Raw genomic sequence first — 16,379 nt, forward strand, 5'->3', positions numbered from 1 at the left:
TTTTCTTTTCTTTTCTTTTCTTTTCTTTTCTTTTCTTTTCTTTTCTTAGTGTTCCTTTCTGGTTTGATGATCTAGAAAAATAAAAACACATATAAAAAACTAGGATTGGTATAAAAAAAGAGGCAGTTCCCAGATACAGAAAATCTTAATTCTTTTTTTGTTTTCTAAATATCTTGGATTTTGAATGTCAGTTTTCAAATTCATAAATCTATTAAGAATTACTCATATTGGTGGGTAGTTTGCAGTAACTGCTTTAGGAATTTTATACTACTACTTCAATTATTCCTAATAAGTATGTTCCATTCGTTGGATTTTGGAAACTCATAAATTTAATTTTAATTTCCTTTAAAAAATAGTAACAGTGGAAAGAACTTGGGGAACCACTAGAAAGTCCCACGTGGGGATGAATTAAGTTGACATACTCAACAGCAGGGTGATAGAAGCTGAAGAGACAACCTCCAGTAGATAGACATGACCGTCAGGGAAGGGATGGGGCCATCCACTCATCTCAAATTTTTGGACCCCAAATTGTTCTTATCTGAAGGACGAAAATGGAGCAGAAACTGGATGAAAGACCATATAGAGACTACCTCACCTACAGATCCATCCCATCTGCAGGCAACCAAACCCAGACACTATTGGTGATGCTATGATGTGCTTGCAGACAGGAGCCTGGTATGTCTGTCCTCTGAGAGGCTTTGCCAGTACCTGATGTAGAAAGATGTAGATACTCACAACCAAGCATTGCATTTAGCCTGAGGATCCCAGTGGAAGAGTTAGAGGAAGGGCTGGAGGAGCTGAGGGCATTGTGACTTCATAGGAAGGACAACAATATCAATTAACTGGACCACTCAGAGCCCCCAGAAACTAAGCCACCAAGCAAAGAGCATGCCTGGGATGGTCTCTAGTCCCCACTCAATATGCAGCAAAGGACTGCCTCATCTGGCATCAGTGGGAGGGGCATGCTTGGTCTCCTGAAAGCTTGATGTACCAGAGAAGAGAGATGCTAGAGGGGTGGGGTGTGAGTTGATGGGTGGATGGAAGAGCACTCTTGTAGAGGCAAATAGGGGTGTGATGGGGTAGAGAAGGTTTATTGAGAGTAGACCAGGAAGGGGGATAACATTTGAAAAGTAAAAAAATAAAATGATTAATGAATTAAAAAATTATTTTGCAATTGTGTACAACCAAAGGAGAACAATATCTATATGTAAAAAGTAGTTTACAGACACAACCTGAAACACTAACACTAGAAAAAATCATAGGCAGTGTAGTATTAGAGGGATAGAAAAGAACTTTGTGAACAAGACTCCATTTTCCAAGGAATTAAAGCAAACAATAGACCACTAGAACTTCATATAATTAAAATGCTTCTGTACAACTAAGGAATAATATCAGTCAAGGAAAGAAGAAGCCTAGAAAATGGAAAAGAATCTTTTTAAGGGGCATGTAGCTAAGAGAAGATTAATATGCAGAATGTCCAAAGAACTTTTAAAATGACCCATTTTAAACAAGCTTAGTGATCTAAACAGAGTTCTCAATAGAAAAGATAAGAAGTACTTAAGAAGTATCTCAAAAAGTGTACACCATCTTTAGTAATTAATAAAATGCAAATTAAAAATGTTTGATATTTTCCATTAATTTATTTATTTACTTATTTATTTATTCATTCATTCATTCACTTTTACATCTCCATAGCAGACCCCTTTCCAGTCCCCAACTCAGACTTCCCTGCCCCCATACCCTTTCCTTGTCAATCTGAGACAGAGGAGGACCCCCTGGGTACAAAACTATTCTGGCACCTCAAGACACTGCAGGACTAAGTACATCCTCTCCACTCAGCTAAACAAGACAGACAGATAGAGGAGCGATTTCCACAGGCTAGTAACAGAATTAGGTTAAGTCCTTATTCCAGTTGTTGCTGGACCCACATGATGACTAAGCTTCACATCAGTTACATATGTGTAGTGTACCTAGGTCCAGCAGATATCTGCTTTTTGGTTCAGTCTCCAGAAACCCCCAAGGGTCCAGATTAATTGATTCTGTTGATCTTCTTATGGTTCCTGAATCCTTCTTCCAACTCTACCATAAGACTTCAGGAGCTTGGTCTAATGGTGCTTCTGAATGTCTGTTTCAGTCTGCTGTTGAATAGAGCCTCTCAGAATACCATTATATTAGGTTCCTGTCTTCAAGCATAACAAGGTATCATTAATAGTGTCAGGGAATGATTTTTTCCATAGGATGAATCTCAAATTGGGCCAGTCATTGGTTGGCCATTACCTCTGTCCCTGTCCATCTTTGTTCTGCACTTCTTGTAGGCAGGATAAAGTTTGTATAGATGCTTTTATGGATGTATTGTGTCCTTATTCCTCTATTGGGAGTCCTACCTCAGTATAAGAACTGGCTACTTCAGGATCTATAATCTCCACTGCTAGGAGTTTCAGCTAGTGTCACCCTAATTCAATCCCTGGAGCAGTTCCCATCCCAGGACTCTGGCACATCCTAGAAATGATCCTGCCCCTGTTAGATTTTTATTCACTCTCTGGCCCTCTCTGCTGAGTTATCCCTACACATGATTCCACACCCCCAATTTCCCTCCCCATCCCCTCTCCTACACAATTTCTTTCCTCCATCCACCTCTGATGAAAATTTCATTTCTTCTTGCAAATAATATCCAAGCATCCTCCCTTGAGCCTTCCTTGATATTTAGCTTCTTTGAGTCTGTTGATTGTGCCCTGTACTTTATGGCTAATAGCCACTTATAAGTGAATACCTACCATGCATGTCTTTTTAGGTCTAGGTTGTCTCACACAGAATATTTTCTAGTTCCATCCATTTGCCTGCAAAATACATGATGTTCACATTTTTAATGGCTAAATAGTATTCCATTGTGTCAATGAACCACATTTTCTGTATCCATTCTTCAGTTGAGAGACAAAGTTATTTTGTTTCTGGTGATACAAATAAGGCTGCTATAAACATAGTGGAGTATGTGTCCTTATGGTATGGTGGAGTATCTTTTGGATATATGCTCAGGAGTGTTATAGCTTAGTCATGTGGTAGAACTATCCCCAATTTTCTGAAAAACCACCAAATTGATTTCCAGGGTGGTTTTACAAGTTTGCATTCACACTGGAAATGGGAACACAACATCCCTGTGCTCTTCATTTGGGTCAGCATGTGCTGTCACCTGAGTTTTGATCTTAGTCATTCTGATGAGTGTTTTCTCACATCAGTTAGAATAGTTCAGAAAAGCAATTGACAACAAATACTGGTGAGATTGTCAAGAAAGATTAGCCTTTATTCTCTGTTGGTGGGAATGCAAGCCAGGGGAACTATTCTGGAAACCATCACCAAGAATATTTTAAAGATGAATAAATAATTATAATATATGACACAGCTATAACACTCTTTGCAATATGCCCAAAATTCTACTTTGCAAATACTTACTCAGCAATGGTCATAGCTGCTTTAGTCACAATAGCAAGGAAATAAAAACAATCTAAATGTCCTTCAACAAATGAATAGATAATGAAAATGTGATACATACACTTAATAGAATATTATCTGTTAAAAAACGAATTGCATTTTGCAACTGAATGGGTGGATATAGAGAAGATTATTATTGAGTGAGGTAACTCAGATCTAGAAAGATAAATGCCACATGAGTTTATTTCTCATCTATATTCCTAGCTCTAAATTTCCAGATGTGAACATCTAGATTTTTAAAAATCATCAATATTACCATATTGCTTGCAGTGACAACAGTTCAATAAAGGTCTCTAATCTCTAGTGGTAAGGGATCTACCACTCAGATTCATTTTTAGTGTGAAATTCTGCTCATTTTAAATTACATTTGATTCTCCTTGTTCAGAAAGACTGCCAGAAAAAGTTTGGAATTATTTTTGTCTTTGTATAAGAACTAAACACCCATGAGCTGGTACTTTTGAGAGAAAAATATTGACAACAAAGCACAATCTCTTAACTAATAAATGGCTTAAAATATATGAGAAATATTTTTTTACATAAGAACCATATTATTTCTTTAAACATATTGGTGTGTATGTGTGGTGTGTGTGTTTGTGTATGGATGTGTGTGTGTGTGTGTGTGTGTGTGTGTGTATGGAGGTAGCTAGTAGGCTAATCTTTGAACCAAAATTATGTTGAAGTAAGTGAATACAAGAGAGATAATTTTGCAAAGTTTGGTATTTATGGATATTGTTTCTTTGTTTACATAACGGCTCAGAAATAGGAATTGGCTTGGTAACTATATCATTGGAGCCAGGAAAATGACCATAATATAACAGGTACATTGTTGCAAGGGCACTGCTTCTCTCCCCTCTGAGTTAATATCTAATTTTTAAAAATGTAATATTTTTTGGTTTTAAATTTTATTAAAAATGAATGTTGTTAAATTAATTGGTCAAATCCTGCTAATATGTGTCTTATTCATAATATTTTTCAAAATTATAATTTGTAAAGATTAAGACTTGAATTTACCAATATTAGATGTGGGGTTAGTGAAGAATTTTTTTTACCAATCCGTAGGATGCCTGTTTGTCATATTGACTATGTCCTTTGCCTTACAGAAGCTTTCCAGTTTCATGAGGTCCCACTTATCAATTCTTTTTTTTTTTTTATAATATATTTTTTTTTATTTTCTTTTTTTTTTTGAACATGAAATGCTTTTTTATAGCATGTTTTACAAGGGGAGGGGGTAAGAGGGTCCAGGTGGTGGAAAGTACAAAATCTTCTTGGCCTGTGCCTTGAAACATGTCATGGTCTATATGGTACACTGCCTTGAATTATGATCTACCTGCAGTTCTTCAGAAGATATGGTACACTGCTTGAGTTATGGTCTCCCTGCTATTCTTAAGAAGACATGGTACTCTGCTTTGAGTCTATCTGCAGTTGCTAAGCAGGATCTTGCAGCTGCCAAGCTTCAGAGGACATTACGCAGGTGGGGAAAGGTAGGGGGTAAGGGTAAGGGCAAGGGTCCTGGCTTCTGGCATCTCCCCCTTCTCTGTTTAGTTAGAGAAGGCGTCTTATGTTCAATCCCAACTATGTGAGTTTTGAATTTTGATGTCTAATTATGGGGGGTCTTAGACAAGTTCACAACCCCAAAACACTGATGTGAGACAAGTCACATCGATGGTCGAAGGCTTTAGGCTGTTGACAATGGGCAACATCAAGGGACTCTGATGTGGGTGAAAGGAGGGTGAGAGCCCTGTCTTAGGCCATGTAGGCTGCATCCACTCCCAGCACCACGCACTCCTTTTCGGCTGCATTGGGTGGGCCCCTGGGAAGTGGACCTACAATACTCCCGTCATTGGGCTAACTCACAGCCATCCTAGTCTCTTGTATATGTTCAAGTTACCAACCATTTGTCAGTTTGGGGTGTAATATTGTCATAAAGGAAGGCTCCCTAATGTTAGCGGCCATATCAAGGGTGGCCTTGGTTTAGGAAAAAGCCAATTTTTGTTGGGGTGATCAAGAGGCCAAGCTCTCTAGCGAGAGAAATGAGGGCAAAGCCAGGCATACCAGGTACCCTTCTGGAGGGCGTGGAAGTCTAGGGGTCGACCATAGGGGGAGGCAGGGGAGCTGACAGCTGTGTCAGTCTCCTGCGGAGTCACTTCTGGATCCTCTGCAATTTTCAGCTGATGGTAATGAACTTCAACTGCCTTCTTGATGGCAGCATCAACCTGGTTCCGTGGACGACAGGACACGGGCGATGATCTCTGTCTTGCTCAATCTTGATGTCGTGCGCACATCCTCTCAATGAGGGTCCGTCCGGATGGGTCCTTGCCTCGAGCCCCACGTCTGGGTGCCACTTGACCCGACCGGCGGGTCCTGGTTATTCGTGGGGGCGAGGAGGACTGCAACCTGCTATTCTTCAGAAGATATGGTACACTGCTTGAGTTATGGTCTCCCTGCTATTCTTCAGATGATATGGTACACTGCTTTGAGTCTATCTGCAGTTGCCAAGCAGGATCTTGCAGCTGCCAAGCTTCAGGGGACCTTGTGCAGGTGGGAAAAGGTAGGGGGTGAGGGTAAGGGCGAGGCTCCTGGCTTCTGGTCCATCTGGGTTAGAACTTCTAATAGCAGGCATCACGGGTGATTCAATTTTACCTGGAAAGAAAAAAGAAGGGGATTCTCAGGGAGATTTCTCTTCCCTGGATGTAAATTGTTATTCATCGTATTTATGATTGGGCCTGGCTTTGTGAGGGTATCTATTTTTTTCATTAATATTTGTGGTAGCCGGTTAGCTGTGCCTTCTGTGGTATTGGGCAGGCATATCAGTCCTCGGCTCCATAAGGGAACTGGGACTGGGGCATTCCCTTTATGGGTATGAGGGTCCTTCCCCATATCTGTGGCAAAGTTTTGTTGGACTTGGTGGTGCCCGAGGTCACCAACATGGTCAGCAAGAGATTTGCCATGAGATTTCAGCTTTAGAGAGAGAAAAGTGAACAAGGCATGATGGAGAGTATTTCAGGGGGACTCCTTCTGAGGGGGTACCGTTCCCCCTCTTTTGTTTTTAAAGCCAATTTTTCAGAGTTCTTGTAAAATCAGGGCAGAAGCGCCAACAGTTGCTCCTTCCACACTCAGAGAGTCATGAAGGCCTTATTTAAGGATATATAAATCTATATTAATAATCTTTTGTCAAAGGACTTTTATAGCTCCACTGACAATTAATCAGACTATATGATATATCGATTAGAAATAGCTTTTTCTACTTTTTGTGAGATTACCTCTCTTTTGTCAATTAACTGTTGAGGAAGTTAGGGTTTACCTCTCTCTTGACAATATTGAACAGAGATTTAAATTCTTTTGTGGAGAGCTTAAAATAGTATCTTAGCCAATTTGCATCTCCTAGAAACTTTTGAAATTAATTTAAAATAAATAGACTCCCTTTTTTTTAAATCCTTTATCTGTGTGGGGTTTTTATTGGGTATTATACGTATTTAAATTTCAATGTTGTCTCCTTTCTCATTCTCCCCCCAAATCCCTTATCCCCTACCCCTTCCTCCTAATTTTTGTGATGGTGTGCTCCAAACATCCTCCCAGTCCCATCTCCCTGCTCTCGAATTCCAACACAGTAGGGGATCCAAACTTTTGGGGACCTTGGCCCTCCACTTTCACTGGAGTCTAACAAGGTCACCCTCAATTCCCTATACAGGTGCTTGAGTCCCTCCCTTTGTGCTCTCTGGTTGGTGGTTTAGACTTTGGGAGTTCTGGTTGAAACTTTTGATGCTCCTTCTAAAAAGGACCAACGCATTCATACTTTGGTCTTCCTTCTTCTATGTGAGTTTTATGTGGTCTATATGAAGATTCTTAGAAATTGTGAGCTTTTGGGCTAATATCCACTTATCAGTGAGTGGATACCATGTATGTTCCTTTGAGATTGGGTCATCTCACTCAAGATGATATTTTCCAGCTCCATCCATTTGCCTAGGAATTTTGTGAACTGATTGTTTTTAATAGCTGAGTAGTACTCCATTGTATAAATGTACCACATTTTCTGCATCCATTCTTCTGTTGAAGGGCATCTGGGTTCTTTCCAACTTCTGGCTATTATAAATAAGGCTGCTATGAACATGGTGGAGCATGTGTCCCTGTTGTATGTTGAAACTTCTTTTGGGTATATGCCCAGGAGTGGTATAGCTGGGTCCCTAGGTAACGCTATGTTCAATTTTCTGAGATACCGCCAGACTGCCTTCCATAGTGGTTGTACCAGTTTACAATCCCACCAACAGTGGAGGAGTGTTCCTCTTTCTCCACATCCTCGCCAACATGTACTGTCACCTGTGTTTTTGATCTTAGCCATTCTGACTGGTGTGAGGTGGAATCTCAGTGTTGTTTTCATTTGCATTTCCCTGATGACTAGGGATGCTGAACACTTCTTTAGGTGCTTCTCAACCATTCGAGCTTCCTCAGTTGAGAATTCTTTGTTCAGGTCTGTGCTCCATTTTTTAATACGGTTCTTTGATTGTCTAGAGTCTAATTTCTTCAGTTCTTTGTATACCTTGGATATTAGCCCTTTATCAGATGTAGGGTTGGTGAATATCTTTTCCCAATCTGTTGGTTGCCGCTCTGTCCTATTGACTGTGTCCTTTGCTTTACAGAAGCTTTGCAGCTTTATGAGGTCCCATTTGTCAATTTTTGGTCTTAGAGCACAGGCCATTGGCGTTCTGTTCAGGAACTTTTTCCCTGTGCCTATGTATTCCAGGCTTTTTCCCAGTTTCTCTTCTATTAGTTTCAGTGTGGCTGGTTTTAGGTGGAGGTCCTTAATCCACTTGGAATTGAGCTTTGTACAAGGAGATAAGTATGGATCAATTTTCATTTTTCTACATGCTGACCACCAGTTGGACCAGCACCATTTGTTGAAAATGCTATCTTTTTTCCATTCGATGGTTTTAGCCCCTTTGTCAAAGATTAAGTTACCATAGGTATGGGGGTTCATTTCTGGGTCTTCTATTCTATTCCACTGATCCTCCTGCCTGTCTCTGTTCCAATACCATGCAGTTTTTATCACTATTGCTTTGTAGTACAGCTTGAAGTCGGGGATGGTGATTCCTCCAGAAGTTCTTTTATTGCTGAGAGTAGTTTTCGCAATCCTGGGTTTTTTGTTATTCCAAATAAATTTTAAGATTGCTCTTTCTATCTCTGAGAAGAATTGAGTGGGAATTTTGATGGGGATTGCATTAAATCTGTAGATGGCTTTTGGCAAAATAGCCATTTTTACTATATTAATCCTTCCAATCCATGAGCATGGGAGATCTTTCCATCTTCTGAGATCGGCTTCGATTTCTTTCTTCAGGTGAATGAAGTTCTTGTCATACAGGTCTCTTACTTGCTTGGTTAGGTTCACACCAAGGTATTTTATATTATCTGTGACTATTTTGAAGGGTGTCATTTCCATAATTTCTTTCTCAGCCAGTTTATCTTTTGAGTAGAGGAAGGCTACTGATTTGCTTGAGTTAATTTTATATCCAGCCACTTTGCTAAAGTTGTTTATCAGGTTTAGGAGTTCTCTGGTGGAAGTTTTGGGGTCACTTAAGTATACTATCATATCATCTGCAAATAGTGAGATTTTGACTTCTTCCTTTCCAATTTGTATCCCTTTGACCTCCTTGTGTTGCCTAATTGCTCTGGCTAGGACTTCCAATACTATATTAAATAAGTAGGGGGAGAGTGGGCAGCCTTGCCTAGTCCCTGATTTTAGTGGGATTGCTTCAAGTTTCTCTCCATTTAGTTTAATGCTGGCTACTGGTTTGCTGTAAATTGCTTTTACTATGTTTAGGTATGGACCTTGAATTCCTGACCTTTCCAAGACTTTTATCATGAAAGGGTGTTGAATTTTGTCAAATGCTTTCTCAGCATCTAGTGAGATGATCATGTGGTTTTTTTCTTTGAGTTTGTTTATATAATGGATTACATTGATGGATTTCCGAATATTGAACCAACCCTGCATTCCTGGGATGAAGCCAACTTGATCGTGATGGATAATTGTTTTGATGTGTTCTTGAATTCGGTTCGCTAGAATTTTATTGAGTAATTTTGCATCAATGTTCATAAGGGAGAGTGGCCTGAAGTTCTCTTTCTTTTTTGGGTCTTTGTGTGGCTTAGGTATGAGTGTAATTGTGGCTTCAAAGAATGAGTTGGGTAGTGTACCTTCTGTTTCTATTTTGTGGAATAGTTTGAAAAGAATTGGGATTAGGTCTTCCTTGAAGGTCTGATAGAATTCTGCACTAAAACCGTCTGGTCCCAGGCTTTTCTTTGTAGGGAGACTTTTAATGACTGCTTCTATTTCTTTTGGGGTTATGGGACTGTTTAGATGGTTTATCTGGTCCTGATTTAACATTGGCAACTGGTATTGGTCTAGGAAATTGTCCATTTCATCCAAATTTTCCAATTTTGTTGAATATAGGCTTTTGTAGTAGGATCTGATGATTTTTTTTAATTTCCTCAGTTTCTGTTGTTATGTCCCCCTTTTGAGTTCTGATTTTATTAATTTGGATACTGTCTCTCTGCCCTCTGATTAGTCTAGCTAAGGGTTTATCTATCTTGTTGATTTTCTCAAAGAACCAACTCCTGGTTTTATTGATTCTTTGGATAGTTCTTTTTGTTTCAATTTGGTTGATTTCAGCCCTGAGTTTAATTATTTCCTGCCTTCTACTCCTCTTGGGTGTATTAGCTTCTTTTTGTTCTAGGTCTTTCAGGTGCTCTGTCAAGCTGTTAGTGTATGCTCCCTCCAGTTTCTTTTTGTAGGCACTTAGAGCTATGAATTTTCCTCTTAGCACTGCTTTCATTGTATCCCATAAATTTTGGTATGATGTGTCATCATTTTCATTAAATTCTAAAAAGTTTTTAATTTCTTTCTTTATTTCTTCCCTTACCTGATTATCAAGGAGTAGGTTGTTGTTCAGTTTCCATGTAAATGTGGGCTTTCCATTCTCTTTGTCATTATTGAAGACCAGCCTTAGACCATGGTGATCTGATAGGATGCAGGGAATTATTTCAATTTTCTTATATCTGTTGAGGCCTGTCTTGTGCCCAATTATATGGTCTATTTTGGAGAAGGTACCATGAGGTGCTGAGAAAAAGGTATATTCTTTTGCTTTAGGGTGAAATGTTCTATAGATATCTGTTAAGTCCATTTGGTTCATAACTTCTGTTAGTTTTACTGTATCTCTATTTAGTTTCTGTTTCCATGATTTATCAATTGCTGAGAGTGGGGTGTTGAAGTCTCCCACTATTATTATGTGAGGTGCAATGTGTGTTTTGAGCTTTAGTAAGGTTTCTTTTATGAAATTCGATGCTCTTGTATTTGGCGCATAGATATTCAGAATTGAGAGTTCATGTTGGTTGACTTTTCCTTTGACAAGTATGAAATGCCCTTCCTTATCCTTTTTGATAGTTTTAAGTTGAAAGTTGATTTTATTCGATATTAGAATGGCTACTCCCGCTTGTTTCTTAGTGCCATTTGCTTGAAAAATTGTTTTCCAACCTTTTACTCTAAGGTAGTGTCTGTCTTTGTCACTGAGGTGGGTTTCCTGTAAGCAGCAAAAAGCTGGGTCCTGTTTGCGTATCCAGTCCGTTATCCTATGCCTTTTTATTGGGGAATTGAGTCCATTGATGTTAAGAGATATTAAGGAGAGGGTGTTCTTGCTTCCTGTCATTTTTGCTAATAGTGGAGACATCATTTGTGTGGTTATCTTCTTTTGGGTTTGATGGAAAAGGATTATTTTCTTGCTCTTTCTGGGGTATGATTGCCCTCCTTGTATTGGAGCTTTCCTGCTATTATCCTTTGTAAAGCTGGATTTGTGGGAAGATACTGTGTAAATTCAGTTTTGTCATGGAATATCTTAGTTTCTCCGTCTATGGTAATTGAGAGTTTTGCTGGGTAAAGTAGCTTGGGCTGGCATTTATGTTCTCTTAGGGTTTGTATGATATTTGTCCAGGATCTTCTGGCTTTTATAGTATCTGGTGAGAAGTCAGGTGTAATTCTGATAGGTTTGCCTTTATATGTTATTTGGCCTTTTTCCCTTACTGCTTTTAAAATTCTGTCTTTGTTTTGTACATTTTGAGTCTTGATTATTATGTGACGGGAGGTATTTCTTTTTTGATCTAGTCTGTTTGGCGTTCTGTAGGCTTCTTGTGTGATTATGGGCATCTCATTCCTTAGGTTAGGGAAGTTTTCCTCAATAATTTTGTTGAAGATATTTACTGGCCCTTTAAGTTGGGAATCTTCACTCTCATCTATACCTATTATCCTTAGGTTTGGTCTTCTCATTGCGTCCTGGATTTCCTGGATATTTTGAGATAGCAACTTTTTGCATTTTGCATTTTCTTTGATAGTTGTGTCAATATTTTCTAAGGTATCTTCTGCACCTGAGATTCTTTCTTCTGTCTCTTGTATTCTGTTGGTGATGCTTGTGTCTATGACTCCTGATTTCTTTTTTAGGTTTTCTATCTCCAGGATAGTCTCCCTTTGTGATTTCTTTATTGTTTCCACTTCCATTTTTATGTCCTGGATGGTTTTGTTCAATTCCTTCATCTGTTTGTTTGTGTTTTCTTGTAATTCTTTAAAGGATTTTTGTGTTTCTTTAAGGACTTCATCCTGTTTTCCTGTGTTCTCCTCAAGTTTTTTGATAGTGTTATTTACTTCCTTCTTGTAGTCCTCTATCATCATCATTAGAAATGATTTTAGATCTGGTTCTTGTTTTCCTGGTGATATGGGGAGTTCAGGACTTTCTAATGTGGGAGAACTAGGTTCTGATAATGGCAAGTACCTTGGGTTGCTGGTGCCTGTGTTCTTGCGCTTGCCTTTCGCCATCTGGATCACCTTTGTGCTATCAGAGCTGTCTCTGACTGGGGCCTGTCTTTCCTATTATCTAGGTTGTGTCAGAACTGTTTGGGATGGGTTTTGCTGCTTGAGTTAGAGATGACGCCCAAGATGTGCTCGGTGCTCAGGTGGAAACCGGAAGGGGCCGGGGCTCCGGGTCACGAGAGGATTCCTGGATCCCAATGAGTCCCAGTGGGTCCCAGTGGGTCCCAGTTGCTCCCTGATTGGGGGCGAGTACTGCCACCTCCTAGCCTAAGAAACTGCTTGAGCTAGCTTGAGCCACGGAGAGCCCCGCTCCCTCTAGGTTCTGTGAGATTGGGTGCAGAGCTGACTCCCGGGATCTGCTCTGGCACAGACCGGAAGGAACCCACGCTCAGGGCCCTGGAGTGAACTCCTGGGTCCCAGTGGGTCCTAGCCACTCCCTGTTCGGGGGCAAGCACTGCCACCTCCTAGCCCAAGACCCTACTTGGCACAGAGGTCCTGCGAGCCCCGCTTCCTCTGGAGTCTGCGAGATTGGGTGCAGAGCTGCCTCCCGGGATCCGCGAGTGCTCGGGCCCCGACCGGATGGAGCTCGCTCCAGGCCAGGAGCGAATTCCTGGGTCCCAGTGGGTCCCTGTTGCTCCCTGTTTGGGGTGAGTGCTGCTTTTTCCTTACCTGGGATGCTGCGTGAGTTCAAGCTCCTGGGAGTCCCTGTTTTTCTTGGTTTTCTGCGGTTGGGTACGGAGCTGCTGCCTGCGACCTGCTCTAGGCTCGGTCCCAAACCGGAAGTCCACTTATCAATTCTTAATCTTAGAGCCTGAGCCATTGGAGTTCTGTTTAGGAAACTTCCCCCCATGCCAATGAGTTCGAGGCTACTTCCCACTTTCTCTTCTATTAGATTCAGTGTATCTGGTTTTATGTTGTAGTCCTTGTTCCACTTGGACATGAGTCCCACATCTGATAGAGGGGTATTATCCAAAATATATAAAGAACACAAGAAACTAACCACCAAGAAAACAAACAACCCAATCAAACAAGTGGTATAGAACTATACAGGGAATTCACAACACAGGGCTCTCAAAGGGCTGAGAAGCACCTAACGATATGTTCAAAGTCCTTAGTGATCAGGGAAATGCAAATTAAAACGACCCTATGATTCCACCTTACACCAATCGGGATGGCTAGGAATAAAAACTAAGGTGACAGCACATATTGGTAAAGATGTACAGAAACTGGAACACTTCTCCATTGCTAATGGGAATGCAAACTGGTATAACTACTCAACCTGGAGATTCCCCAGAAAATGGGAACTAGATCTACCTGAAGACCCACGTATACTACTCTTGGGCATATACCCAAAAGATGCTTTAGCATGCCATAGTGGGAACCGTCAATAAAATGATTTCTAAGGATATTCTCATAAGTTTAAGGTGCATTTCCACCTCCTACCTCCCGAGTTTGCTTGTTAACATTCTTTCTGCTGGCCCTCAGGGCTTTTTTCCTGCCCCCCCATGCCTGATCGTGTTCACCCCTTCCCCTCCCTGTCCCCTCTCCCACTCAGGTCCCTTCCTCCCTCTGTTCCTGTGACTGGTTTCTTCTATCTCCCATTTTCTGAGGAAACCTCCAGATTGATTTTTATTGGGAGGACCCTTTAAGATTGTACCAGAGACCAGAGAGGTGAGAGACTCTCAGAACTCAAAGGGAGGGACCTTAGATGAAATGTCCTATAGTGGGGAGAGGGAACTTATAGACTCCACCTCCAGCAGAAAGACAGGATATCAAGTGGAGGGATGGGTTGCCATCCCACAGTTAAAATTCTGACCCAGAATTGTTCCTGTCTGAAGAAACTGCAGGAAGAAAGTGGAGAAGACCATGAGAAAAAGAAGTTCCAGTGACAGGCACAAATTGAGATCTAGCTCAAGGGGAGGTCTGGGGCCCTGACACTGGTACTGTTGCTGTGGTGTGGTTTTAGAAAGGAGCCTAGCATGGCTGCCCTCTAAGAGGTCCAAAAAGCATCTTAAAGTCAGATGCAGGTACTTAACACCCAACCAATTGATAGAAGCCAGAAACCCCTGTGGTTGAATTGGGGAAAAGGTGAAAGAAGCTGAGAAATGTGGCCCTATGGGAAGATTAGTGGTCTCAACTAACATGGAACCTTGAGATCGCTCAGACACTGAGCCACCAACCAGGCGGCATACGCTAGCTGGTATGAGACCCACAACACACATACAGTAGAGGACTGCCTCAGTGAGAAAAGATGCACCTAACCCTTGAGAGACATGAGGCCCAGGGATTGGGGATGCGTAGTGGGGTGGGGTTTGGGACATCCTCTTGGAGACAGGGAAGGGGAGAAGCTATGGAAAGGGAAGAGGTTGGGGACAGACTGGGAGGGGAATGAAGTCTGGACTGCAAAATAGAACTAAAGAGACTAAAATAAAAAAGACTGGAATTCATACTTAGATTAGTACAATGAATGTCTGCTGTGAAATTTTGACATGATTAATAAACAATATAGTGGTAGTCTGAAAAGAAATCAGTATAAAAGCCAACTTTGTGCTGGAGATATTGTTCTGGGTTAGAAAATTGATAATTTTGAGAGGCAATAAGATGACATCCAGAGCAAGGTAAGTTGAAGAAAAAGATTATTTTTAGAATAATTCATTTTTCCTTCATTAAAATTTCATACTGAATTATTTTTAACGTGGTGGTACATGAGCTAGATTGTTACCTGCACATTTAGAAATGTAAATATATTATACTTCGATCAATAGATAGCATTACACTATGTGTTTTACGTTTTGTAACATTTCTTAGTATATTAATTGGACATACAAAGGAAAAATTGTTTTCCTGGGGTAATTAATAGGAACTAGTTTGGAAAATCTGTAATGTTTTTTAATCCGTCCCATGTCATGCTGCTAAATTTTGCATATTTGACCTAATCTATTTTATTATTTATTAGAATAATTTTATTAAACAACATGAAAATGATTGAATTTAAACTTACTAAAAAAAATTAGAAATGAGACATTTCTTTCTTCATAGTAAATATACCAGTGTTGTGAAATAAACTAATTTTCTGGAATCAGTTGTAGATAAGAACTGTCATCGGTAAGTATGGTCATTGATTTATATTATTTATTTTGTAGTGACAAATTTATACATATAAGACACTAAGAATATAATATTTTGAGTTCTCATTAAACACAATTCAAATAACATATTAGAGGAAAGCTAATGTATGAAATAGTTAACCACAATAAAAATGTAGGATGTCAGTACAGTTATAAGCTTAACATGCAGATTTTATATTAGTTACTAAATAAATAAAATTTAAGTTTTCCAAAGGACAGTGAAACAGAAATAACAAAGTGTTATCTCCTTTCAAAACTCAACTCTGCAATTCTTCTAGCAATTATAAATACCTTCATCTTATTGTCAGTAGTGATAACATGTACATTTCTTCTCTGCTAGCTTAGAAATATTTAATAGGGCAAAGAATCTATCTAAATTATAGTCTCATCTTTATCTAGAGCAATGTGTTTGCTATAATATTTTGGTCAATGTATGACATTTAAATATGGATGGTGTGCTGTTATATGTTTACCATAGATTTCATAAAAATAAAATGGAAATTGAAATGCCAAAAATTAAATTCTTTCAAAGGTAAATTGGACCATGATAGTATCAAATTATGAGCTTTCATGTATGCATATGCATATAGACACGTACAAATAGATACATATATCTGAATAATAATTTAAATAATATTAGTGAGATTTAGTAAGAAAATAAGAGAGTAGTGTAAACAATTTAGAATCTATATTTGGTAAATCTTTTGGGGATGTCTATGTTTATGAGTGTGTGTATTATGCTTGTCTGTGTATTCTCATTTGTAAATTTAGATGTACAACCATGTATATGTACCTCTCTCTGTTTCTGTCTCTATCTCTGTCTCTGAGTGTGTATGGTTTTTTTTGTGTGTGTGTGTGTGTGTCAGAGAGAGAGAGAGAGAGAGAGAGAGAGAGAGAGAGAGAGAGAGAGAGAGAGAGAGAGA

The sequence above is a fragment of the Grammomys surdaster genome, unplaced genomic scaffold (genome assembly GCF_004785775.1).
Source record: "Grammomys surdaster isolate TR1022 unplaced genomic scaffold, NIH_TR_1.0 60, whole genome shotgun sequence".
Classification (NCBI taxonomy): Eukaryota; Metazoa; Chordata; class Mammalia; order Rodentia; family Muridae; genus Grammomys; species Grammomys surdaster.